The sequence below is a fragment of the Pseudophryne corroboree genome, chromosome 1, assembly GCF_028390025.1.
Source record: "Pseudophryne corroboree isolate aPseCor3 chromosome 1, aPseCor3.hap2, whole genome shotgun sequence".
In the NCBI taxonomy this organism is placed as follows: domain Eukaryota; kingdom Metazoa; phylum Chordata; class Amphibia; order Anura; family Myobatrachidae; genus Pseudophryne; species Pseudophryne corroboree.
The window spans coordinates 512646344-512661724 of NC_086444.1; the positions used below are offsets into that span (position 1 = coordinate 512646344).

General features: G+C 34.5%; 13 non-coding genes across 13 annotated transcripts; all 13 read left to right on the top strand.

The window, feature by feature from the left end:
• The first annotated feature begins 151 nt into the window (after nt 1–151).
• Nucleotides 152–234, top strand: TRNAL-CAG (transfer RNA leucine (anticodon CAG)). The gene has a single exon. It is a non-coding gene; the product is annotated as a tRNA-Leu (tRNA).
• Nucleotides 235–912: 678 nt separating this feature from the next.
• TRNAL-CAG (transfer RNA leucine (anticodon CAG)) lies at nt 913–995 on the top strand. The gene has a single exon. It is a non-coding gene; the product is annotated as a tRNA-Leu (tRNA).
• Nucleotides 996–1672: 677 nt separating this feature from the next.
• TRNAL-CAG (transfer RNA leucine (anticodon CAG)) lies at nt 1673–1755 on the top strand. The gene has a single exon. It is a non-coding gene; the product is annotated as a tRNA-Leu (tRNA).
• Nucleotides 1756–3431: 1676 nt separating this feature from the next.
• TRNAL-CAG (transfer RNA leucine (anticodon CAG)) lies at nt 3432–3514 on the top strand. Its single transcript has one exon. It is a non-coding gene; the product is annotated as a tRNA-Leu (tRNA).
• A 678-nt stretch (nt 3515–4192) lies between these two features.
• TRNAL-CAG (transfer RNA leucine (anticodon CAG)) lies at nt 4193–4275 on the top strand. Its single transcript has one exon. It is a non-coding gene; the product is annotated as a tRNA-Leu (tRNA).
• Nucleotides 4276–4953: 678 nt separating this feature from the next.
• TRNAL-CAG (transfer RNA leucine (anticodon CAG)) lies at nt 4954–5036 on the top strand. The gene has a single exon. It is a non-coding gene; the product is annotated as a tRNA-Leu (tRNA).
• Nucleotides 5037–5713: 677 nt separating this feature from the next.
• TRNAL-CAG (transfer RNA leucine (anticodon CAG)) lies at nt 5714–5796 on the top strand. The gene has a single exon. It is a non-coding gene; the product is annotated as a tRNA-Leu (tRNA).
• Nucleotides 5797–7711: 1915 nt separating this feature from the next.
• Nucleotides 7712–7794, top strand: TRNAL-CAG (transfer RNA leucine (anticodon CAG)). The gene has a single exon. It is a non-coding gene; the product is annotated as a tRNA-Leu (tRNA).
• A 678-nt stretch (nt 7795–8472) lies between these two features.
• Nucleotides 8473–8555, top strand: TRNAL-CAG (transfer RNA leucine (anticodon CAG)). The gene has a single exon. It is a non-coding gene; the product is annotated as a tRNA-Leu (tRNA).
• A 1913-nt stretch (nt 8556–10468) lies between these two features.
• On the top strand, nt 10469–10551 carry TRNAL-CAG (transfer RNA leucine (anticodon CAG)). The gene has a single exon. It is a non-coding gene; the product is annotated as a tRNA-Leu (tRNA).
• A 915-nt stretch (nt 10552–11466) lies between these two features.
• TRNAL-CAG (transfer RNA leucine (anticodon CAG)) lies at nt 11467–11549 on the top strand. Its single transcript has one exon. It is a non-coding gene; the product is annotated as a tRNA-Leu (tRNA).
• A 1130-nt stretch (nt 11550–12679) lies between these two features.
• On the top strand, nt 12680–12762 carry TRNAL-CAG (transfer RNA leucine (anticodon CAG)). The gene has a single exon. It is a non-coding gene; the product is annotated as a tRNA-Leu (tRNA).
• A 1917-nt stretch (nt 12763–14679) lies between these two features.
• Nucleotides 14680–14762, top strand: TRNAL-CAG (transfer RNA leucine (anticodon CAG)). The gene has a single exon. It is a non-coding gene; the product is annotated as a tRNA-Leu (tRNA).
• Nucleotides 14763–15381: the final 619 nt, after the last annotated feature.

The window sequence follows — 15381 nt, forward strand, 5'->3', positions numbered from 1 at the left end:
TGTAAAGCCAACTAGAAACCTCTTTAAAATGAATGGAAAAGCAATTCATATCTAGTTTTTAAATTAACAGTTTTAATAGCAACATTGTCATTGTAACTATAGATAGGTTATTTCATAATATACATCTTTTCAAAACACAGTGGTTTCATGTGTCAGGATGGCTGAGCGGTCTAAGGCGCTGCGTTCAGGTCGCAGTCTCCTCTGGAGGCGTGGGTTCAAATCCCACTTCTGACAATGTTATTCATTTTCTTCTTTGCTCTACAGTTTCTATTTCTTGTTACTTGTGAAAAGATTGACTTTAGAATTAGACAAACACTCACTGCAAATCTCTTTCAATTTACAACATAAAAAATGCATCAATTATTTCATTATTTCCCATGTTGCAATAAAAGATCAGATTGTATTCTCCCTGGATAAAAGAGCTTGAAACCAACCACATATGTGTATATCATATTATTTTTATTATTTGATCCACAATGCTTTATTTACAGAGGTAGCAAAATAAAATATCTCACAAATTCAGAATGAGGGCTCCATATCTTTGGCTTAAGAAAACTGCTCTTCTCAGCCAATGGTCATAAACAGAAACCCCACTGGGGTCCACTACAATGGCATCCAATCAAACCCATGAGCTAAATTAAGTAGCCAGTTTGTGCAAGATTCACAAATTTCATTTCATTGCTGAGTTAAAATCCAATAGAGAACAAACTCTAGACACTTGGATTCCAACCCTGAACATGGAAAACAAAACTTACTTTTATTGTAAAGCCAACTAGAAACCTCTTTAAAATGAATGGAAAAGCAATTCATATCTAGTTTTTAAATTAACAGTTTTAATAGCAACATTGTCATTGTAACTATAGATAGGTTATTTCATAATATACATCTTTTCAAAAAGTAGTGGTTTTATGTGTCAGGATGGCCGAGCGGTCTAAGGCGCTGCATTCAGGTCGCAGTCTCCTCTGGAGGTGTGGGTTCAAATCCCACTTCTGACAATGTTATTAATTTTCTTCTTTGCACTACAGTTTCTATTTCTTGTTATTTGTGAAAAGACTGACATTAGAATTAGACAAACATTCACTGCAAATTTCTTTCAATTTACAACATAAAAAATGCATCAATTATTTCATTATTTCCCATGTTGCAATAAAAGATCAGATTGTATTCTCCCTGGATAAAAGAGCTTGAAACCAACCACATATGTGTATATCATATTATTTTTATTATTTGATCCACAATTCTTTATTTACAGAGGTAGCAAAATAAAATATCTCACAAATTCAGAATGAGGGCTCCATATCTTTGGCTTAAGAAAACTGCTCTTCTCAGCCAATGGTCATGAACAGAAACCCCACTGGGGTCCACTACAATGGCATCCAATCAAACCCATGAGCTAAATTAAGTAGCCAGTTTGTGCAAGATTCACAAATTTCATTTCATTGCTGAGTTAAAATCCATTAGAGAACAAACTCTAGACACTTGGATTCCAACCCTGAACATGGAAAACAAAACTTACTTTTATTGTAAAGCCAACTAGAAACCTCTTTAAATGAATGGAAAAGCAATTCATATCTAGTTTTTAAATTAACAGTTTTAATAGCAACATTGTCATTGTAACTATAGATAGGTTATTTCATTATATACATCTTTTCAAAACACAGTGGTTTCATGTGTTAGGTTGGCCGAGCGGTCTAAGGCACTGCGTTCAGGTCGCAGTCTCTTCTGGAGGCGTGGGTTCAAATCCCACTTCTGACAATGTTATTCATTTTCTTCTTTGCTCTACAGTTTCGATTTCTTGTTACTTGTGAAAAGATTGACTTTAGAATTAGACAAACACACTGCAAATCTCTTTCAATTTACAACATAAAAAATGCATCAATTATTTCATTATTTCCCATGTTGCAATAAAAGATCAGATTGTATTCTCCCTGGATAAAAGAGCTTGAAACCAGGCACATATGTGTATATCATATTATTTTTATTATTTGATCCACAATTCTTTATTTACAGAGGTAGCAAAATAAAATATCTCACAAATTCAGAATGAGGGCTCCATATCTTTGGCTTAAGAAAACTGCTCTTCTCAGCCAATGGTCATGAACAGAAACCCCACTGGGGTCCACTACAATGGCATCCAATCAAACCCATGAGCTAAATTAAGTAGCCAGTTTGTGCAAGAGCTTGAAACCAACAACATATGTGTATATCATATTATTTTTATTAATTGATCCACAATTCTTTATTTACAGAGGTAGCAAAATAATATATCTCACAAATTCAGAATGAGGGCTCCATATCTTTGGCTTAAGAAAACTGCTCTTCTCAGCCAATGGTCATGAACAGAAACCCCACTGGGGTCCACTACAATGGCATCCAATCAAACCCATGAGCTAAATTAAGTAGCCAGTTTGTGCAAGATTCACAAATTTCATTTCATTGCTGAGTTAAAATCCATTAGAGAACAAACTCTAGACATTTGGATTCCAACCCTGAACATGGAAAACAAAACTTACTTTTATTGTAAAGCCAACTAGAAACCTCTTTAAAATGAATGGAAAAGCAATTCATATCTAGTTTTTAAATTAACAGTTTTAATTGCAACATTGTCATTGTAACTATAGATAGGTTATTTCATAATATACATCTTTTCAAAACACAGTGGTTTCATGTGTTAGGATGGCCGAGCGGTCTAAGGCACTGCGTTCAAGTCGCAGTCTCTTCTGGGGGCGTAGGTTCAAATTCCACTACTGACAATGTTATTCATTTTCTTCTTTGCTCTACAGTTTCTATTTCTTGTTACTTGTGAAAAGATTGACTTTAGAATTAGACAAACACTCACTGCAAATCTCTTTCAATTTACAACATAAAAAATGCATCAATTATTTCATTATTTCCCATGTTGCAATAAAAGATCAGATTGTATTCTCCCTGGATAAAAGAGCTTGAATCCAACCACATATGTGTATATCATATTATTTTTATTATTTGATCCACAATTCTTTATTTACAGAGGTAGCAAAATAAAATATCTCACAAATTCAGAATGAGGGCTCCATATCTTTGGCTTAAGAAAACTGCTCTTCTCAGCCAATGGTCATGAACAGAAACCCCACTGGGGTCCACTACAATGGCATCCAATCAAACCCATGAGCTAAATTAAGTAGCCAGTTTGTGCAAGATTCACAAATTTCATTTCATTGCTGAGTTAAAATCCGTTAGAGAACAAACTCTAGACACTTGGATTCCAACCCTGAACATGGAAAACAAAACTTACTTTTATTGTAAAGCCAACTAGAAACCTCTTTAAAATGAATGGAAAAGCAATTCATATCTAGTTTTTAAATTAACAGTTTTAATAGCAACATTGTCATTGTAACTATAGATAGGTTATTTAATAATATACATCTTTTCAAAACACAGTGCTTTCATGTGTCAGGATGGCTGAGCGGTCTAAGGCGCTGCGTTCAGGTCGCAGTCTCCTCTGGAGGCGTGGGTTCAAATCCCACTTCTGACAATGTTATTCATTTTCTTCTTTGCTCTACAGTTTCTATTTCTTGTTACTTGTGAAAAGATTGACTTTAGAATTAGACAAACACTCACTGCAAATCTCTTTCAATTTACAACATAAAAAATGCATCAATTATTTCATTATTTCTCATGTTGCAATAAAAGATCAGATTGTATTCTCCCTGGATAAAAGAGCTTGAATCCAACCACATATGTGTATATCATATTATTTTTATTATTTGATCCACAATTCTTTATTTACAGAGGTAGCAAAATAAAATATCTCACAAATTCAGAATGAGGGCTCCATATCTTTGGCTTAAGAAAACTGCTCTTCTCAGCCAATGGTCATGAACAGAAACCCCACTGGGGTCCACTACAATGGCATCCAATCAAACCCATGAGCTAAATTAAGTAGCCAGTTTGTGCAAGATTCACAAATTTCATTTCATTGCTGAGTTAAAATCCGTTAGAGAACAAACTCTAGACACTTGGATTCCAACCCTGAACATGGAAAACAAAACTTACTTTTATTGTAAAGCCAACTAGAAACCTCTTTAAAATGAATGGAAAAGCAATTCATATCTAGTTTTTAAATTAACAGTTTTAATAGCAACATTGTCATTGTAACTATAGATAGGTTATTTCATAATATACATCTTTTCAAAACACACTGGTTTCATGTGTCAGGATGGCTGAGCGGTCTAAGGCGCTGCGTTCAGGTCGCAGTCTCCTCTGGAGGCGTGGGTTCAAATCCCACTTCTGACAATGTTATTCATTTTCTTCTTTGCTCTACAGTTTCTATTTCTTGTTACTTGTGAAAAGATTGACTTTAGAATTAGACAAACACTCACTGCAAATCTCTTTCAATTTACAACATAAAAAATGCATCAATTATTTCATTATTTCCCATGTTGCAATAAAAGATCAGATTGTATTCTCCCTGGATAAAAGAGCTTGAAACCAACCACATATGTGTATATCATATTATTTTTATTATTTGATCCACAATGCTTTATTTACAGAGGTAGCAAAATAAAATATCTCACAAATTCAGAATGAGGGCTCCATATCTTTGGCTTAAGAAAACTGCTCTTCTCAGCCAATGGTCATAAACAGAAACCCCACTGGGGTCCACTACAATGGCATCCAATCAAACCCATGAGCTAAATTAAGTAGCCAGTTTGTGCAAGATTCACAAATTTCATTTCATTGCTGAGTTAAAATCCAATAGAGAACAAACTCTAGACACTTGGATTCCAACCCTGAACATGGAAAACAAAACTTACTTTTATTGTAAAGCCAACTAGAAACCTCTTTAAAATGAATGGAAAAGCAATTCATATCTAGTTTTTAAATTAACAGTTTTAATAGCAACATTGTCATTGTAACTATAGATAGGTTATTTCATAATATACATCTTTTCAAAAAGTAGTGGTTTTATGTGTCAGGATGGCCGAGCGGTCTAAGGCGCTGCATTCAGGTCGCAGTCTCCTCTGGAGGTGTGGGTTCAAATCCCACTTCTGACAATGTTATTAATTTTCTTCTTTGCACTACAGTTTCTATTTCTTGTTATTTGTGAAAAGACTGACATTAGAATTAGACAAACATTCACTGCAAATTTCTTTCAATTTACAACATAAAAAATGCATCAATTATTTCATTATTTCCCATGTTGCAATAAAAGATCAGATTGTATTCTCCCTGGATAAAAGAGCTTGAAACCAACCACATATGTGTATATCATATTATTTTTATTATTTGATCCACAATTCTTTATTTACAGAGGTAGCAAAATAAAATATCTCACAAATTCAGAATGAGGGCTCCATATCTTTGGCTTAAGAAAACTGCTCTTCTCAGCCAATGGTCATGAACAGAAACCCCACTGGGGTCCACTACAATGGCATCCAATCAAACCCATGAGCTAAATTAAGTAGCCAGTTTGTGCAAGATTCACAAATTTCATTTCATTGCTGAGTTAAAATCCATTAGAGAACAAACTCTAGACACTTGGATTCCAACCCTGAACATGGAAAACAAAACTTACTTTTATTGTAAAGCCAACTAGAAACCTCTTTAAATGAATGGAAAAGCAATTCATATCTAGTTTTTAAATTAACAGTTTTAATAGCAACATTGTCATTGTAACTATAGATAGGTTATTTCATTATATACATCTTTTCAAAACACAGTGGTTTCATGTGTTAGGTTGGCCGAGCGGTCTAAGGCACTGCGTTCAGGTCGCAGTCTCTTCTGGAGGCGTGGGTTCAAATCCCACTTCTGACAATGTTATTCATTTTCTTCTTTGCTCTACAGTTTCGATTTCTTGTTACTTGTGAAAAGATTGACTTTAGAATTAGACAAACACACTGCAAATCTCTTTCAATTTACAACATAAAAAATGCATCAATTATTTCATTATTTCCCATGTTGCAATAAAAGATCAGATTGTATTCTCCCTGGATAAAAGAGCTTGAAACCAGGCACATATGTGTATATCATATTATTTTTATTATTTGATCCACAATTCTTTATTTACAGAGGTAGCAAAATAAAATATCTCACAAATTCAGAATGAGGGCTCCATATCTTTGGCTTAAGAAAACTGCTCTTCTCAGCCAATGGTCATGAACAGAAACCCCACTGGGGTCCACTACAATGGCATCCAATCAAACCCATGAGCTAAATTAAGTAGCCAGTTTGTGCAAGAGCTTGAAACCAACAACATATGTGTATATCATATTATTTTTATTAATTGATCCACAATTCTTTATTTACAGAGGTAGCAAAATAATATATCTCACAAATTCAGAATGAGGGCTCCATATCTTTGGCTTAAGAAAACTGCTCTTCTCAGCCAATGGTCATGAACAGAAACCCCACTGGGGTCCACTACAATGGCATCCAATCAAACCCATGAGCTAAATTAAGTAGCCAGTTTGTGCAAGATTCACAAATTTCATTTCATTGCTGAGTTAAAATCCATTAGAGAACAAACTCTAGACATTTGGATTCCAACCCTGAACATGGAAAACAAAACTTACTTTTATTGTAAAGCCAACTAGAAACCTCTTTAAAATGAATGGAAAAGCAATTCATATCTAGTTTTTAAATTAACAGTTTTAATTGCAACATTGTCATTGTAACTATAGATAGGTTATTTCATAATATACATCTTTTCAAAACACAGTGGTTTCATGTGTTAGGATGGCCGAGCGGTCTAAGGCACTGCGTTCAAGTCGCAGTCTCTTCTGGGGGCGTAGGTTCAAATTCCACTACTGACAATGTTATTCATTTTCTTCTTTGCTCTACAGTTTCTATTTCTTGTTACTTGTGAAAAGATTGACTTTAGAATTAGACAAACACTCACTGCAAATCTCTTTCAATTTACAACATAAAAAATGCATCAATTATTTCATTATTTCCCATGTTGCAATAAAAGATCAGATTGTATTCTCCCTGGATAAAAGAGCTTGAAACCAGCCACATATGTGTATATCATATTATTTTTATTATTTGATCCACAATTCTTTATTTACAGAGGTAGCAAAATAAAATATCTCACAAATTCAGAATGAGGGCTCCATATCTTTGGCTTAAGAAAACTGCTCTTCTCAGCCAATGGTCATGAACAGAAACCCCACTGGGGTCCACTACAATGGCATCCAATCAAACTCATGAGCTAAATTAAGTAGCCAGTTTGTGCAAGAGCTTGAAACCAACCACATATGTGTATATCATATTATTTTTATTAATTGATCCACAATTCTTTATTTACAGAGGTAGCAAAATAAAATATCTCACAAATTCAGAATGAGGGCTCCATATCTTTGGCTTAAGAAAACTGCTCTTCTCAGCCAATGGTCATGAACAGAAACCCCACTGGGGTCCACTACAATGGCATCCAATCAAACCCATGAGCTAAATTAAGTAGCCAGTTTGTGCAAGATTCACAAATTTCATTTCATTGCTGAGTTAAAATCCATTAGAGAACAAACTCTAGACACTTGGATTCCAACCCTGAACATGGAAAACAAAACTTACTTTTATTGTAAAGCCAACTAGAAACCTCTTTAAAATGAATGGAAAAGCAATTCATATCTAGTTTTTAAATTAACAGTTTTAATAGCAACATTGTCATTGTAACTAGAGATAGGTTATTTCATAATATACATCTTTTCAAAACACAGTGGTTTCATGTGTCAGGATGGCCGAGTGGTCTAAGGCGCTGCGTTCAGGTCGCAGTCTCCTCTGGAGGCGTGGGTTCAAATCCCACTTCTGACAATGTTATTCATTTTCTTCTTTGCTCTACAGTTTCTATTTCTTGTTACTTGTGAAAAGATTGACTTTAGAATTAGACAAACACTCACTGCAAATCTCTTTCAATTTACAACATAAAAAATGCATCAATTATTTCATTATTTCCCATGTTGCAATAAAAGATCAGATTGTATTCTCCCTGGATAAAAGAGCTTGAAACCAACCACATATGTGTATATCATATTATTTTTATTATTTGATCCACAATGCTTTATTTACAGAGGTAGCAAAATAAAATATCTCACAAATTCAGAATGAGGGCTCCATATCTTTGGCTTAAGAAAACTGCTCTTCTCAGCCAATGGTCATAAACAGAAACCCCACTGGGGTCCACTACAATGGCATCCAATCAAACCCATGAGCTAAATTAAGTAGCCAGTTTGTGCAAGATTCACAAATTTCATTTCATTGCTGAGTTAAAATCCATTAGAGAACAAACTCTAGACACTTGGATTCCAACCCTGAACATGGAAAACAAAACTTACTTTTATTGTAAAGCCAACTAGAAACCTCTGTAAAATGAATGGAAAAGCAATTCATATCTAGTTTTTAAATTAACAGTTTTAATAGCAACATTGTCATTGTAACTATAGATAGGTTATTTCATAATATACATCTTTTCAAAACAAAGTGGTTTCATGTGTCAGGATGGCCGAGCGGTCTAAGGCGCTGCGTTCAGGTCGCAGTCTCCTCTGGAGGCGTGGGTTCAAATCCCACTTCTGACAATGTTATTCATTTTCTTCTTTGCTCTACAGTTTCGATTTCTTGTTACTTGTGAAAAGATTGACTTTAGAATTAGACAAACACACTGCAAATCTCTTTCAATTTACAACATAAAAAATGCATCAATTATTTCATTATTTCCCATGTTGCAATAAAAGATCAGATTGTATTCTCCCTGGATAAAAGAGCTTGAAACCAGGCACATATGTGTATGTCATATTATTTTTATTATTTGATCCACAATTCTTTATTTACAGAGGTAGCAAAATAAAATATCTCACAAATTCAGAATGAGGGCTCCATATCTTTGGCTTAAGAAAACTGCTCTTCTCAGCCAATGGTCATGAACAGAAACCCCACTGGGGTCCACTACAATGGCATCCAATCAAACCCATGAGCTAAATTAAGTAGCCAGTTTGTGCAAGAGCTTGAAACCAACAACATATGTGTATATCATATTATTTTTATTAATTGATCCACAATTCTTTATTTACAGAGGTAGCAAAATAATATATCTCACAAATTCAGAATGAGGGCTCCATATCTTTGGCTTAAGAAAACTGCTCTTCTCAGCCAATGGTCATGAACAGAAACCCCACTGGGGTCCACTACAATGGCATCCAATCAAACCCATGAGCTAAATTAAGTAGCCAGTTTGTGCAAGATTCACAAATTTCATTTCATTGCTGAGTTAAAATCCATTAGAGAACAAACTCTAGACATTTGGATTCCAACCCTGAACATGGAAAACAAAACTTACTTTTATTGTAAAGCCAACTAGAAACCTCTTTAAAATGAATGGAAAAGCAATTCATATCTAGTTTTTAAATTAACAGTTTTAATTGCAACATTGTCATTGTAACTATAGATAGGTTATTTCATAATATACATCTTTTCAAAACACAGTGGTTTCATGAGTTAGGATGGCCGAGCGGTCTAAGGCACTGCGTTCAGGTCGCAGTCTCTTCTGGGGGCGTGGGTTCAAATTCCACTACTGACAATGTTATTCATTTTCTTCTTTGCTCTACAGTTTCGATTTCTTGTTACTTGTGAAAAGATTGACTTTAGAATTAGACAAACACACTGCAAATCTCTTTCAATTTACAACATAAAAAATGCATCAATTATTTCATTATTTCCCATGTTGCAATAAAAGATCAGATTGTATTCTCCCTGGATAAAAGAGCTTGAAACCAGCCACATATGTGTATATCATATTATTTTTATTATTTGATCCACAATTCTTTATTTACAGAGGTAGCAAAATAAAATATCTCACAAATTCAGAATGAGGGCTCCATATCTTTGGCTTAAGAAAACTGCTCTTCTCAGCCAATGGTCATGAACAGAAACCCCACTGGGGTCCACTACAATGGCATCCAATCAAACCCATGAGCTAAATTAAGTAGCCAGTTTGTGCAAGAGCTTGAAACCAACCACATATGTGTATATCATATTATTTTTATTATTTGATCCACAATGCTTTATTTACAGAGGTAGCAAAATAAAATATCTCACAAATTCAGAATGAGGGCTCCATATCTTTGGCTTAAGAAAACTGCTCTTCTCAGCCAATGGTCATAAACAGAAACCCCACTCGGGTCCACTACAATGGCATCCAATCAAACCCATGAGCTAAATTAAGTAGCCAGTTTGTGCAAGATTCACAAATTTCATTTCATTGCTGAGTTAAAATCCATTAGAGAACAAACTCTAGATACTTGGATTCCAACCCTGAACATGGAAAACAAAACTTACTTTTATTGTAAAGCCAACTAGAAACCTCTGTAAAATGAATGGGAAAGCAATTCATATCTAGTTTTTAAATTAACAGTTTTAATAGCAACATTGTCATTGTAACTATAGATAGGTTATTTCATAATATACATCTTTTCAAAACAAAGTGGTTTCATGTGTCAGGATGGCCGAGCGGTCTAAGGCGCTGCGTTCAGGTCGCAGTCTCCTCTGGAGGCGTGGGTTCAAATCCCACTTCTGACAATGTTATTCATTTTCTTCTTTGCTCTACAGTTTCGATTTCTTGTTACTTGTGAAAAGATTGACTTTAGAACTAGACAAACACACTGCAAATCTCTTTCAATTTACAACATAAAAAATGCATCAATTATTTCATTATTTCCCATGTTGCAATAAAAGATCAGATTGTATTCTCCCTGGATAAAAGAGCTTGAAACCAGGCACATATGTGTATATCATATTATTTTTATTATTTGATCCACAATTCTTTATTTACAGAGGTAGCAAAATAAAATATCTCACAAATTCAGAATGAGGGCTCCATATCTTTGGCTTAAGAAAACTGCTCTTCTCAGCCAATGGTCATGAACAGAAACCCCACTGGGGTCCACTACAATGGCATCCAATCAAACCCATGAGCTAAATTAAGTAGCCAGTTTGTGCAAGAGCTTGAAACCAACAACATATGTGTATATCATATTATTTTTATTAATTGATCCACAATTCTTTATTTACAGAGGTAGCAAAATAATATATCTCACAAATTCAGAATGAGGGCTCCATATCTTTGGCTTAAGAAAACTGCTCTTCTCAGCCAATGGTCATGAACAGAAACCCCACTGGGGTCCACTACAATGGCATCCAATCAAACCCATGAGCTAAATTAAGTAGCCAGTTTGTGCAAGATTCACAAATTTCATTTCATTGCTGAGTTAAAATCCATTAGAGAACAAACTCTAGACATTTGGATTCCAACCCTGAACATGGAAAACAAAACTTACTTTTATTGTAAAGCCAACTAGAAACCTCTTTAAAATGAATGGAAAAGCAATTCATATCTAGTTTTTAAATTAACAGTTTTAATTGCAACATTGTCATTGTAACTATAGATAGGTTATTTCATAATATACATCTTTTCAAATCACAGTGGTTTCATGTGTTAGGATGGCTGAGCGGTCTAAGGCGCTGCGTTCAGGTCGCAGTCTCCTCTGGAGGCGTGGGTTCAAATCCCACTTCTGACAATGTTATTCATTTTCTTCTTTGCTCTACAGTTTCTATTTCTTGTTACTTGTGAAAAGATTGACTTTAGAATTAGACAAACACTCACTGCAAATCTCTTTCAATTTACAACATAAAAAATGCATCAATTATTTCATTATTTCCCATGTTGCAATAAAAGATCAGATTGTATTCTCCCTGGATAAAAGAGCTTGAAACCAACCACATATGTGTATATCATATTATTTTTATTATTTGATCCACAATGCTTTATTTACAGAGGTAGCAAAATAAAATATCTCACAAATTCAGAATGAGGGCTCCATATCTTTGGCTTAAGAAAACTGCTCTTCTCAGCCAATGGTCATAAACAGAAACCCCACTGGGGTCCACTACAATGGCATCCAATCAAACCCATGAGCTAAATTAAGTAGCCAGTTTGTGCAAGATTCACAAATTTCATTTCATTGCTGAGTTAAAATCCATTAGAGAACAAACTCTAGACACTTGGATTCCAACCCTGAACATGGAAAACAAAACTTACTTTTATTGTAAAGCCAACTAGAAACCTCTTTAAAATGAATGGAAAAGCAATTCATATCTAGTTTTTAAATTAACAGTTTTAATAGCAACATTGTCATTGTAACTATAGATAGGTTATTTCATAATATACATCTTTTCAAAAAGTAGTGGTTTTATGCAAATCTCTTTCAATTTACAACATAAAAAATGCATCAATTATTTCATTATTTCCCATGTTGCAATAAAAGATCAGATTGTATTCTCCCTGGATAAAAGAGCTTGAAACCAACCACATATGTGTATATCATATTATTTTTATTATTTGATCCACAATTCTTTATTTACAGAGGTAGCAAAATAAAATATCTCACAAATTCAGAATGAGGGCTCCATATCTTTGGCTTAAGAAAACTGCTCTTCTCAGCCAATGGTCGTGAACAGAAACCCCACTGGGGTCCACTACAATGGCATCCAATCAAACCCATGAGCTAAATTAAGTAGCCAGTTTGTGCAAGATTCACAAATTTCATTTCATTGCTGTGTTAAAATCCATTAGAGAACAAACTCTAGACACTTGGATTCCAACCCTGAACATGAATATACATCTTTTCAAAACACAGTGGTTTCATGTGTCAGGATGGCCGAGTGGTCTAAGGCGCTGCGTTCAGGTCGCAGTCTCCTCTGGAGGCGTGGGTTCAAATCCCACTTCTGACAATGTTATTCATTTTCTTCTTTGCTCTACAGTTTCTATTTCTTGTTACTTGTGAAAAGATTGACTTTAGAATTAGACAAACACTCACTGCAAATCTCTTTCAATTTACAACATAAAAAATGCATCAATTATTTCATTATTTCCCATGTTGCAATAAAAGATCAGATTGTATTCTCCCTGGATAAAAGAGCTTGAAACCAACCACATATGTGTATATCATATTATTTTTATTATTTGATCCACAATGCTTTATTTACAGAGGTAGCAAAATAAAATATCTCACAAATTCAGAATGAGGGCTCCATATCTTTGGCTTAAGAAAACTGCTCTTCTCAGCCAATGGTCATGAACAGAAACCCCACTGGGGTCCACTACAATGGCATCCAATCAAACCCATGAGCTAAATTAAGTAGCCAGTTTGTGCAAGAGCTTGAAACCAACAACATATGTGTATATCATATTATTTTTATTAATTGATCCACAATTCTTTATTTACAGAGGTAGCAAAATAATATATCTCACAAATTCAGAATGAGGGCTCCATATCTTTGGCTTAAGAAAACTGCTCTTCTCAGCCAATGGTCATGAACAGAAACCCCACTGGGGTCCACTACAATGGCATCCAATCAAACCCATGAGCTAAATTAAGTAGCCAGTTTGTGCAAGATTCACAAATTTCATTTCATTGCTGAGTTAAAATCCATTAGAGAACAAACTCTAGACATTTGGATTCCAACCCTGAACATGGAAAACAAAACTTACTTTTATTGTAAAGCCAACTAGAAACCTCTTTAAAATGAATGGAAAAGCAATTCATATCTAGTTTTTAAATTAACAGTTTTAATTGCAACATTGTCATTGTAACTATAGATAGGTTATTTCATAATATACATCTTTTCAAAACACAGTGGTTTCATGTGTTAGGATGGCCGAGCGGTCTAAGGCACTGCGTTCAGGTCGCAGTCTCCTCTGGGGGCGTGGGTTCAAATTCCACTACTGACAATGTTATTCATTTTCTTCGTTGCTCTACAGTTTCTATTTCTTGTTACTTGTGAAAAGATTGACTTTAGAATTAGACAAACACTCACTGCAAATCTCTTTCAATTTACAACATAAAAAATGCATCAATTATTTCATTATTTCCCATGTTGCAACAAAAGATCAGATTGTATTGTCCCTGGATAAAAGAGCTTGAAACCAGCCACATATGTGTATATCATATTATTTTTATTATTTGATCCACAATTCTTTATTTACAGAGGTAGCAAAATAAAATATCTCACAAATTCAGAATGAGGGCTCCATATCTTTGGCTTAAGAAAACTGCTCTTCTCTGCCAATGGTCATGAACAGAAACCCCACTGGGGTCCACTACAATGGCATCCAATCAAACCCATGAGCTAAATTAAGTAGCCAGTTTGTGCAAGAGCTTGAAACCAACCACATATGTGTATATCATATTATTTTTATTAATTGATCCACAATTCTTTATTTACAGAGGTAGCAAAATAAAATATCTCACAAATTCAGAATGAGGGCTCCATATCTTTGGCTTAAGAAAACTGCTCTTCTCAGCCAATGGTCATGAACAGAAACCCCACTGGGGTCCACTACAATGGCATCCAATCAAACCCATGAGCTAAATTAAGTAGCCAGTTTGTGAAAGATTCACAAATTTAATTTCATTGCTGAGTTAAAATCCATTAGAGAACAAACTCTAGACACTTGGATTCCAACCCTGAACATGGAAAACAAAACTTACTTTTATTGTAAAGCCAACTAGAAACCTCTTTAAAATGAATGGAAAAGCAATTCATATCTAGTTTTTAAATTAACAGTTTTAATAGCAACATTGTCATTGTAACTATAGATAGGTTATTTCATAATATACATCTTTTCAAAACACTGTGCTTTCATGTGTCAGGATGGCTGAGCGGTCTAAGGCGCTGCGTTCAGGTCGCAGTCTCCTCTGGAGGCGTGGGTTCAAATCCCACTTCTGACAATGTTATTCATTTTCTTCTTTGCTCTACAGTTTCTATTTCTTGTTACTTGTGAAAAGATTGACTTTAGAATTAGACAAACACTCACTGCAAATCTCTTTCAATTTACAACATAAAAAATGCATCAATTATTTCATTATTTCCCATGTTGCAATAAAAGATCAGATTGTATTCTCCCTGGATAAAAGAGCTTGAATCCAACCACATATGTGTATATCATATTATTTTTATTATTTGATCCACAATTCTTTATTTACAGAGGTAGCAAAATAAAATATCTCACAAATTCAGAATGAGGGCTCCATATCTTTGGCTTAAGAAAACTGCTCTTCTCAGCCAATGGTCATGAACAGAAACCCCACTGGGGTCCACTACAATGGCATCCAATCAAACCCATGAGCTAAATTAAGTAGCCAGTTTGTGCAAGATTCACAAATTTCATTTCATTGCTGAGTTAAAATCCAATAGAGAACAAACTCTAGACACTTGGATTCCAACCCTGAACATGGAAAACAAAACTTACTTTTATTGTAAAGCCAACTAGAAACCTCTTTAAAATGAATGGAAAAGCAATTCATATCTAGTTTTTAAATTAACAGTTTTAATAGCAACATTGTCATT